Source organism: Ciconia boyciana, chromosome 6, assembly GCF_034638445.1.
Source record: "Ciconia boyciana chromosome 6, ASM3463844v1, whole genome shotgun sequence".
Classification (NCBI taxonomy): Eukaryota; Metazoa; Chordata; class Aves; order Ciconiiformes; family Ciconiidae; genus Ciconia; species Ciconia boyciana.
The window spans coordinates 37,599,001-37,609,000 of NC_132939.1; the positions used below are offsets into that span (position 1 = coordinate 37,599,001).

General features: G+C 36.7%; 1 protein-coding gene across 3 annotated transcripts in view; it reads right to left on the reverse strand.

Annotated features, from left to right (window-relative positions):
* CDIN1 (CDAN1 interacting nuclease 1) overlaps window positions 1–10,000 on the reverse strand; it is a 129,433-nt gene that overhangs the window by 82,063 nt on the left and 37,370 nt on the right. The window contains exon 1 of one of the 3 annotated variants that reach the window (XM_072865555.1): window positions 2,949–3,077. The exons of the other annotated variants lie outside the window; for them this stretch is intronic. The gene's annotated coding sequence lies outside the window, so the exon portion shown is untranslated. Of the gene's footprint in view, window positions 1–2,948; window positions 3,078–10,000 lie in introns of those variants that run through there. 3 annotated transcript variants of the gene reach the window in all.

The following is a 10,000-nucleotide window of genomic DNA, read 5'->3' on the forward strand; positions in this document are numbered from 1 at the left end:
CAACTAAGGATGACACAGTATTCAATCAAAACCCAGGGATGGCTGAAATACTAAAAAATACCTAAGAACATCCTGAAATGCTCGAAATTGAAGTGGAGGGGAAGGGATGATAATTTTGATATACTGACAGCAATTTGATATTTTAAAATCTTATCTGGGTCAAATGGAATTCATCTTTAACAACTGTCAGTTTCACATTCAACTTACTAGTTGTTTATTTTTCCATCTGTACAAACTAATACTGGTTCTTTTCTTATTGTTGGTGATTTAAGTTTTCCTAATTAAGTGCATTATGTTTTACAGCAAATAATAAATTTTTTTGAAAGTCTGATAAAGTTAGAAGTAGACCTTAGAGTGTCTAAGTTAGTTGGGTAAGGTATAAAGAAAAAACTCATATAGTTAGAGAAAATGGATTAAATGGAATGAAACCAATGTTATCCATAGACAGTAATACATATAATATTCCTATCTTTTATAAAATTTCTTGGGTCTTCTAAATTGGGCATAAAAAAATCTTTATCTTTTACATGTTATCGTTTGGGTTTCCAAAAGCTGCTATTCTAGATATGATACACAAACAATTTTGAAATAATCTTTTGTTCCAATTCCAAAATTTCTTTGATCCTATTTGTTACACATGAACTGCTATCTTCAAGTGGTTGCACAGGGATATTCTCCCAGGTTAAAAAAGTTATACCTGCCAGCCAATACTGGGCCAGGAATAAGAAAACAGGTAATTTCACAGTAACCAGTTCCAGTTTCCTTTTATTGTTCTTAATGAACAAAACTTTCTATCACACACCAAAATTCTACCAGCAGACGAGAGCTCACAGGATACCTGCTAAATAACAACAGGTCAGTCAGCGCTATCATCCCACTCACTAGATGATGAAGTGGAAAGCTCAGTTTGCAGCAAAGCCACTTGTTAAAAAATTCATAAATTTCTAAAGACACTTAAAACATTCTACCACAGTTTATAAACTAACATGTTATTCAAACATAACAAACAAAAGGCACTGAAAATGCAAAGTCAACAGCAACTCTTTTGCATCCACACATCACTATTGGCATACATCGTTAAACATCCTGGACATGATTTTCACTAAGGTGTAATGATTTTCTGTTAATAGGAAAATAAGCTTCTTTAGGCAAGGATTTAATCTTTCATTTATGCTATCCACCTACTTTGAGAAGTTACACACCAGCAAATAGAAGAGAAAACTTGGAAGGGGGTAAATATTAGTGCCAATTATATGCTTAGATAAGTTAGCAGTGATTAGGGAATTATATAATAAAGTCTATATCCAGTACATTATGTTTTTAATGATCAGTCTAACAAGCACTTAAGTGACTGTGATACACTAAGGAATGACCAATACCACTGCATAAGGGAAAGTTGAACATTACTAATCTCTTGCAATTTTTGGACATGCCATAAGAAAGAAAATTAAAGAAAAAAAAGATTGTTTTAAAAAATCTTTGTTAAGGTTTATTAGGAGCAGCTAAGGAAACTAACTAGTCACATGCACACACAAAACAAGAAAAATCTCGAAGCCCTGTCAGGGATTAGACTCTGAGAACAAGCAGAAATACATGTCCATTTTCTTACAGTGAAAGTTAACAGTGGCATGACATAAGTTGACATATAATAAATCAGGTTGTTTAAAATGTTTTGTAGGGACCTAACAAAAGTAAGTGATGAGGTTATAGAGGATTCAAATATGTCAAACTCAGGTTATGATCCTGCAGATGAATCTGAGTAAACTGGCACCTATTGAAAAGCTGTAGCTCCACACAGCTACAAGTTTCGTGTCAAGCACATGATGGCCTTGCATTTGTCTTTTCAGGGCTGGGCCCTCATTTAGTTTACTGAAAGAAAGGCAAAGAAATTTCAGAGCATAAGATTAAGGCTAAATGAATACATGTTTCAATAGCAGATTAAGAAAAAGAATTTTGTAAGTGAAATGTGTGCCTCTTCATTCTGTCTACTGAATTGTAGACAGAATTTCTACCAATCTGAATTTCTACCAATCTGAAAAGAAACACAAAATTAACTGTAAATCAAGCAATTCTTGATACTGAATGCAAGTAAACAGTTCTGTAATGTGGGAGCAGCTAAGAAAACCACTGAGAAAAAAGAGAATCAGCCCTGAAGCAGGGAGAAAGAAGAAAGTTCTTCAGAAAAGTAGATGGAATTCTGATTTGGGAACTTGGGACAGGCAAGGGTCTTGAAGATAACCTTAGGAGTAATTGTATTACTAAAGATTCAAAATATTTATTCAAAATTATTTTTAAAAAGCTGTTTCTATTACTTGAACTTTCAGTTGTTCCTAGCTTTCCTAAATAAAACAACAGGGAATAGACATAGTTGTACCTCCTAAAGAAAAACCACATACTTTACGTTGCAATTCCTAGTCTAAAATTAATCTGAATTATGGGATTCCACTGTTGAAAAAGTGCAGGATTTGGGGCTTAGCATTTGGAGATTACGTCTTCAGAGAGACTAGAGTAGAGTCAAAGATAGAAAATATTCCCAAATCATAACATCCAGTAATGCACAGTGGAAGAAACAGGTCAGTTATTTGTACATTTTACTAGTCTCTAAATTGGCTGAAACAAGTTTGCACATTCCCTAATGACTGACTCTAATTAGGATGAACAAGAAGAAATGGACTTGGAAATATCACCAAACTCCTTATAACTGCTACCTCCTGCTTAGTCTCACCTTAGTCTCACCATTATATTCATTTCTGTCATCCTGTCTCAAAAATGCCCATTGGAAGTACCAGGGGCTCAAAGACAGAAAAGAATCAGTGGTGGCCTGAGAAAACTTCTAACGCTTGGGCACTGGGGCACACAGGTTATTTGTAAGTGCCTACTGCACAGAATTGTTGTTCCCCCACCTCCCACCACATAAAAATACCGCTTGCCAAAATGCCCTGCATTACCTACTGTCAAGCATGGGATCCTAGCCTATGGAACAATGTATAGCTGTTTTTGTCACTTTCTGAAGGTCGACATGTCTTACAGCACCTTTATTGTTTTCCCATCTTGCAGTACGATGGACAGAAGCAACATTTCATCTAGATTGTAGCTGTGGGGGGCAGAGTTGGGAGAAACATATTGTCAGTGAAGTTTTGTGAAACCTATCGTGACTAGGGCTGCATTCATAGCTGCAGCAACTGTTACCTAAATTGAACAATTTTATGATTAAGAAAAGATCACTAATTGATCTGACAATTACCACATTAATACATAATGTGATTCAGAAAAAAAAAAAAAATTAGACAAGTAATACTGTCACTGCATGATGGTAAAAACTACCATTTTACCTATTTGAGGACCAGGTGCCAAACTAAAAGCATATTTCATCCCATTTTTTAACAAGTTTCAAGGAATTTGAGTTAAAAAAGCTAGACACATGCATTACATAGGGAACAGTGATCTGAAAAGAATAAATTCATCTACATACTGCAATATTCTCCTGACCCATCTTCATGGGAAGACTGCAGAAGGCAGCAGGTGTTTTAGCCAAGCAGTGTAAGGTTGTACTTGTCTACTCCAACAGAACTCATGCTGTAAGAGTGAAATTTATGTGTAGTAGGGAGTGAAGAAAGGAAGAAATGGACATTCTTCTGAATAGCCTATTTGAGACTGTGCAGTGAACACAGGGCCCCCACTCCTATCTGCTCCCCATGAACGGCACATTTCTTTCACTTTGTCCTCTCTAACAAATACAGAACATTTATATATGTATACTAAACCAAAACAAAACAAAGCTAAACCCACCAAACCAAACACTTCACTGCATATGCTTCTCCTCCTTGGAAGAAAAGAAGAGAACAAACAACACATCACACATATGCAATCATACAGCTTAACACACTACTGGAAGGCATTCAGATATAGTAGGATAAATGAAGGATAAGCTCCTATATAGAATGGAGAATAAAGTAAATTGCAGGGAAAAAAGGACTAGATTTTTTTTTTTTAACCACCTCAAACAGGGTTGTTGAGCCACAAAGAATTTTTTGGGAGAGGTATCACTGCAAATTTAGTGTACATGAATAATAGATCAAAGTCAACTAATAATTCCTTGAAAAGAGTAAGCAATCAGTAAAATAACATGCACATCATGTGGACTGGAAATATATTCCCTATTTCACTGGGGAAAACTATTGTTTTAATTTTTAATTAAGAAGAAGTACTATAACCCATTTATTAAATATGTTTTGAATGGCTCCATCGTGAATTAAGGTCAAAATACAATTTCTAAATTCTCAAGCTATGACGTAGGATTAGCTTTATTGATCTTCTGCATGATTTGTAGGAGCCCTCAATCATTATTTTGACAGTTTTATCATACAGTAATAGACTTCCTTTTAGATAATTACAGTTACCACATTCCATTTCAATCTTCTGTAGGACTTCTTCTTAGATAATCACACCTAGATCATGTTTCTTTCTTTAGTCATACACATGCGATAAACTTTGGATAACAGCACTAATTATTTTAACACCGTAATTTTAAGGCTTACCAAAACAAGTTCAAGGGTTAATTATACAAGAAAACTTTAATCTTTAAAAACTGTTGCAAAATTCATTTTATAAGCAATGAGCATCTACTTTAGGGAAATACAAAGCAGAACAGGTAACATTAACAGACCACAAAAGTTACTTAAAGTTGTTAAGTTGTACACGTCTCTTGTTTCAATTTATACCTGTTTCTCATCCTACCACATCACTGCTGTCAACAGCCTGCATCTATCTTCCTAATAACCTCCCCACAGGTACCAGCAGGCTGCTCTTCAGCCCCCCTGAAACCATCTCTTCTCCCAGCTGCACAAGCCCTAGTTCCCACAGCCTCTTCTCACAGGGCAAGTGCTCCAGCCCCTTTACCATCCCGGTGGCCCTCCAGTGAACCCACCTCAGTCGATCAACTCCTGCACAGCTGCGATTTAACCCACAAGGAGCCCAGAGTTCTGCTGCTGAGCTGAATCAGAGTCTCAAAGGTATCAAAGAGCACAGTGCTGACCACGCTGCAACCACGAAGCAATGCAACAGAGTAGGGCTGGGATGCCATGTCTTCCCCTCCTGCCTGAGGGTTCTACATACATTTTTTGCATGGTCTGGTCTACCTAATGTTTAACTATTCATTTAAAAATCAGAAGAGATCTCAGTTGGCAGCATTATATTTTGTTGACCTGCTTATTTTCTTGTGATTTTCAAAGAGTGGGTTCCAACCTCCTTAGTCAAAGAAGTGATTAAACTCAGGTAAGTTTATTGCTTGTGGGCTCTATCATCTTTTGGAGAAAGGAGACCCAAAAAAGAAAGAAAAAAAAGGAGTTTGTTTTATTTTAACTAAAAGGTTGGAACACCTAACCTAAGGAGAGGTTTCAGGGTCACGGATCCTACACGGAAAAGAAAAAAAAAAAAATCGCAACAGCAGCCCTCAGCAAATTGTTTTTAATTGTTTTTCTTTTTCAACTGCTTTTCAGTGTTTTCTTTGGTGCTTTTCATTGGCTGCTTAAGACAGTTCTGAGGATGTCAAACATTTGGATCTCCCTTTCAGATGACTCTTCCTGCATTTTGTTGTATAGTCAGCTTTTTAATTGAGATGTCTAAGTAACACCCTTCAGGCACTGCATTCAGCACCCTTTTTAGCTTTTAACCTTTTGCTCAAGCAGAGTCATTCTGAAGTAGAGCAAAGTTACGTCACACAATGCTTTTTTAGCTCCTCCAATACAAAGGACATGGATGCTGTAGTTTAGGACATGGGCTGTAGTTCAGATTCAGGACAAAATTGGTGGTAAGAAGTTCCCGGGATTTAATGCTTATGCTTCAGCATCGTGCTGCATATATGCTAGGGGAAGGTTTGAAGAGAAGTTTAAATTGGGTTATTTGCAGTGAAAGGCAATTTTTAGAAAAGACAGCAAGGCCCATTCCCACTGCTGTTGATAAGTTACGCTGAAGTAGCAATTCTTACACAGATGGTAGTGAATCTGCTATGGAAGGAATGCATCTCACACTAAAGGATGTTTACCTCCCATGAGTTTGAAGATATCCTTTTCTATAAACAGAAACAACTTACTGTAGTTGAGGGCCATGATCTAAAATCTGAGATGACATTGGTCAAGTAGCACACTGATGTGCAATGCTTAACACCAAGCGTGTTCTTTGTCTACTTAGGACATAGGCTTTCTCTAATATATTCTAGAAAGAGAAGTTAGAATAGTCCAAAGAAAAGTAACTTTTAGGATTTGAAGGCAAACAGCTTTTCTCAGCAATACTGTCTCAAGAAAAATTCTCTCCATCACCGATTTATCAGGGCACTACTGAAGCTGCATTCATCAGACGTTTATACAGAAATGGGAAGACTGAGCCTTGCTCAGTGTTATAGAAAAGCTACTGAATTTTCTCTGAAAAAGTGGACAACAGACTTATAGAGGTTAAAAAGAAAAATTGCCCTTCATTTTGTGTTCATCCATTTTTCCCCTTCTAGCTTAAACAGGAAGCGGGGAATGAGTACATGTGGATTCAGAAGTGTCTAGCTCTCATAAATCCATGCCTGTCAAGTGTAAGATTGAATCCTTGTCTTTGCTTTGACACAAACTCTCTATAGGACTGTGGCCAAGTTAATTAACCTGTTCATGGTTCAACTGTTCCATTTGTAAACTGGGAGTAGTATTTGGACTAAAACTCAAGCATGGCTAGTGAATAAGCTAGTATTTCAAGATCATCAAGAACAAGGTGGTGTGTAGCAGTTAGAAACCCGGTCATGTCAGCATCATTCACTTCAGTTGTGCATGCCATCCAGAATAAGTGGAAATAAAAACAAGTATTTTCCCACATACAAAAAGAAAAGACCGACCAAGGGTGCTGGCTTCACTAAATTAACATCAGTACTCATGTTGAAAGTATATAGTAAAATTGGTCACATGAAAACTATTCTTTTGCATTGTAGCTTCAGCCTCCTGCTTCTGTTCCACTGCGCTTTTCTCATCCAAGAGTTAATGGGATGAAAATAAGCTGCTTGCATGCATCCAACATTGGGACTCTAGAACCACTCCCCAGTTTCTTCAGCAAAAGTTTTAATTCAGTTGCCAATTTTCACTTGTAAGAGAAGTTTGCTTTGAATACCTGCATGAGACCTGTTCTGTAACAGCATCCCTACATGACAAGACTATTACATGGCAAACTAAAAAAGCAGCTTGTTAACAGTCAATCTAATGGTGACAGAAAAATAGTTCCCCATTCCTAAAAAGAGAACAAGTGAAATACTGACAAGCACATCAAAAAACTGGAACGTACTCTAATTTCAGAGGCAGAATCCATTCTGGACATGCGAGCAGAGGAATCTTGTTTCTGTTTTGAGGATGTAGAATTTGTTTTTGCTAGTGCAACTAATCTGCTTTGAAAGCTGTTCCTATCCTACTGGCTTTCCATTCTCACCAAGGCAACTAAAGGAACATAGATGTTTCCCATAGTCAAGAGGAAGATACACAGTAATGAGATATCTAAAAAACTGTATTTTTTTCTCCAGAGAGGGAACTTCTATTTCTGGGAGCACAGCTTAAACATCTGGTACACTTCCTGCCCCTGCTTTTGTAAAAATATTCTGCATTATCAGTAGGAATACAAAGATAGGAAGATGGAGAAATGGAAAAATTCAGAGTAACTTCAAATGCTTGTTTAGAAACACTATTGTTGGTCAGTATTAAAAATGCCAGTTTCTCAAGACTCTGTGTTTAATAATATGTGTGCAAATGCAAAGAAACTGTAATTTATGCAATTTTATCTTTTTGAACAGTGAAATCAACTGTCAGCCAAGAATGCAAACTTAATGGTCCACAGTCAGAAATCACCCAGCAAAATACTCTTGGCTTAAGTAAAAAGCTCTTGTTTTCTGATACTAATTGGCTTGAACAAAATTTCACCCATGTGGAAAAACACATGCAAAAAAGTACAACACAACATTGCCAAGACCTACTGCACACCTGTAATTTTTACTACAAGGCAATTTAAGTTTTTGCATATTCAGTAGACATAAAGTGAAGACAGTGTTATATTCAAGATTGTTTTTACAATCAGCAATATATTGCATTTAGCATTTTCACAGCCTAAAAGACTAGTGATTGGCCCTGTTGTACGTCTAGATTTGTTAGGCATACAGAAAATTCTCTTAAATGTGCTGTATTTTAACATAACTTCAGGCTACCAGTCTGAAACCAAATCCTTACTTCTATGGATTCTGCATTAGTGCACTCTGATAATCAGTCAATGCTAATACACTTCCGAAAGATGAACCATATTCCTACAGTTTGTAATAAGGAAAAAATGTGAAATAAGACTTATTCAAATATATATTTTAATTCCTGGAGATTTAAGCAATTTGAGATTCTTGTATAAGAGCTTCTTCAGAGTTTAAAATAATTTCTAAAAGCTAAGTATGAAGCATCTTCTAGCAGAGGTGATACAACTTTGAAATTAATTTTATGTATGTTAAGGATTGTTGACATACAAGGAACTCACACACTTAGGTAGTGTTCTCAGATCAAATAGATTATTTATGTTTCTTATGCTGTATAAATATACTAGACAGTTTTGAAGTCAGAGTTTTGAATTACCTTTTATTATACATACTGTCTAAAATTTAATAATTATAGTTGTACTGTGCAATTTGTAATGCTGCAGAATGCTTGTTTTAGAACTGTTTTCTAATTCTTGCCTTCCATCTCTCTGCCTTCACTTAGCAAGTGGACTGTAGAGATGCATTTCAACAGATGCAATGGATACTAGCACTGCTCTGCTCAACCTGAGCACATACACTTCAACTCATTGCTTTTTTTTTTTTTAAACATTTCACCAAACGCTGAGTGTAGAAAGCCTGATGATATTGGTTTCTCTTTTAAAGTTGCTTATTCAATAGCTAACAGAAAGCAGAGGAAGGTGGGAGGATATTCGGACCTTATATACATGTTACTGTCATGCTAATAATCAGTAGCAGGTAGTCATACAGAAGAAGCTCGAGATTTTATTTTACATTATTATCTAAGTGTAAATAAAAGAGGGCAAAAAACGTAAGATTAAAAAAATGTGTAAGTTTTTGCACTTCTTCCTCTTTATGTAGTTGCAATTATGAATTTCTATTCCTGACTAACATCTTTACCAATGACCTGGAGGATGCAAAAGAGTATACTTTCCTCATGTTTGCAGATGGCACCAAATTGGGAGGCAGGGCTGCCATTCAGAGGAGCTTAGACAGAGAGGCTAGAGGAATGGGCCAGCAGGAATCTTATGAAATTGAATAAAGACAAATGCAGAGTCCTGTACCTGGGAAGGAGGAACCCCTGGCAACAATGCAGGCTGGGATGGACTGGCTGGGGAGCAGCTCTGCAGGAAAGGACCTGGGGGCCCTGGTGGGTCAGCGAGCTGAACGTGAGCCAGGACTCTATTGTGGCAGAGAAGGTGGACAACAGCAACCTGGGCTTTACTAAAAGAAGCAGAGCCAGGAGATTGAGGGAAGTGATTATCCCCTTATCATTTATTAGACCACATCTAGAATACTGTTTTGCACCTTGGAATTCAATACCTGGAATTCAATGTCTTAAAAGGATTCTAAGTCTCTAAGTACAGAATTTATCTATTTTAATGACAACATCAATCTTGTTTTTCTTTTTAGGATACAGAGATAACTGCAATATATGACGTTATGCTTATAGGGTTTCATTATGCTTGTATAAGGCACCCTCTCCCCTTGGCCCCACAGTTTTGTTTGGAGTTAATCTTCCATACATTGATAGAGAGATTTAATAAAGTAATAGGCAGAAGAATTATTACAGTGCTTGGTTGAATAATAGGTTTTGAACTTGGTTAAGTCAAAGGATACATAGAGAGAACATATTCTTCAGCATCCCAGTAGAACTTGAAAGCTTGTCACAGACTGAAAACTGGCACACAAGGCTCCCCCGCCCAAACCCAAATAGTAAAAACACTAAAA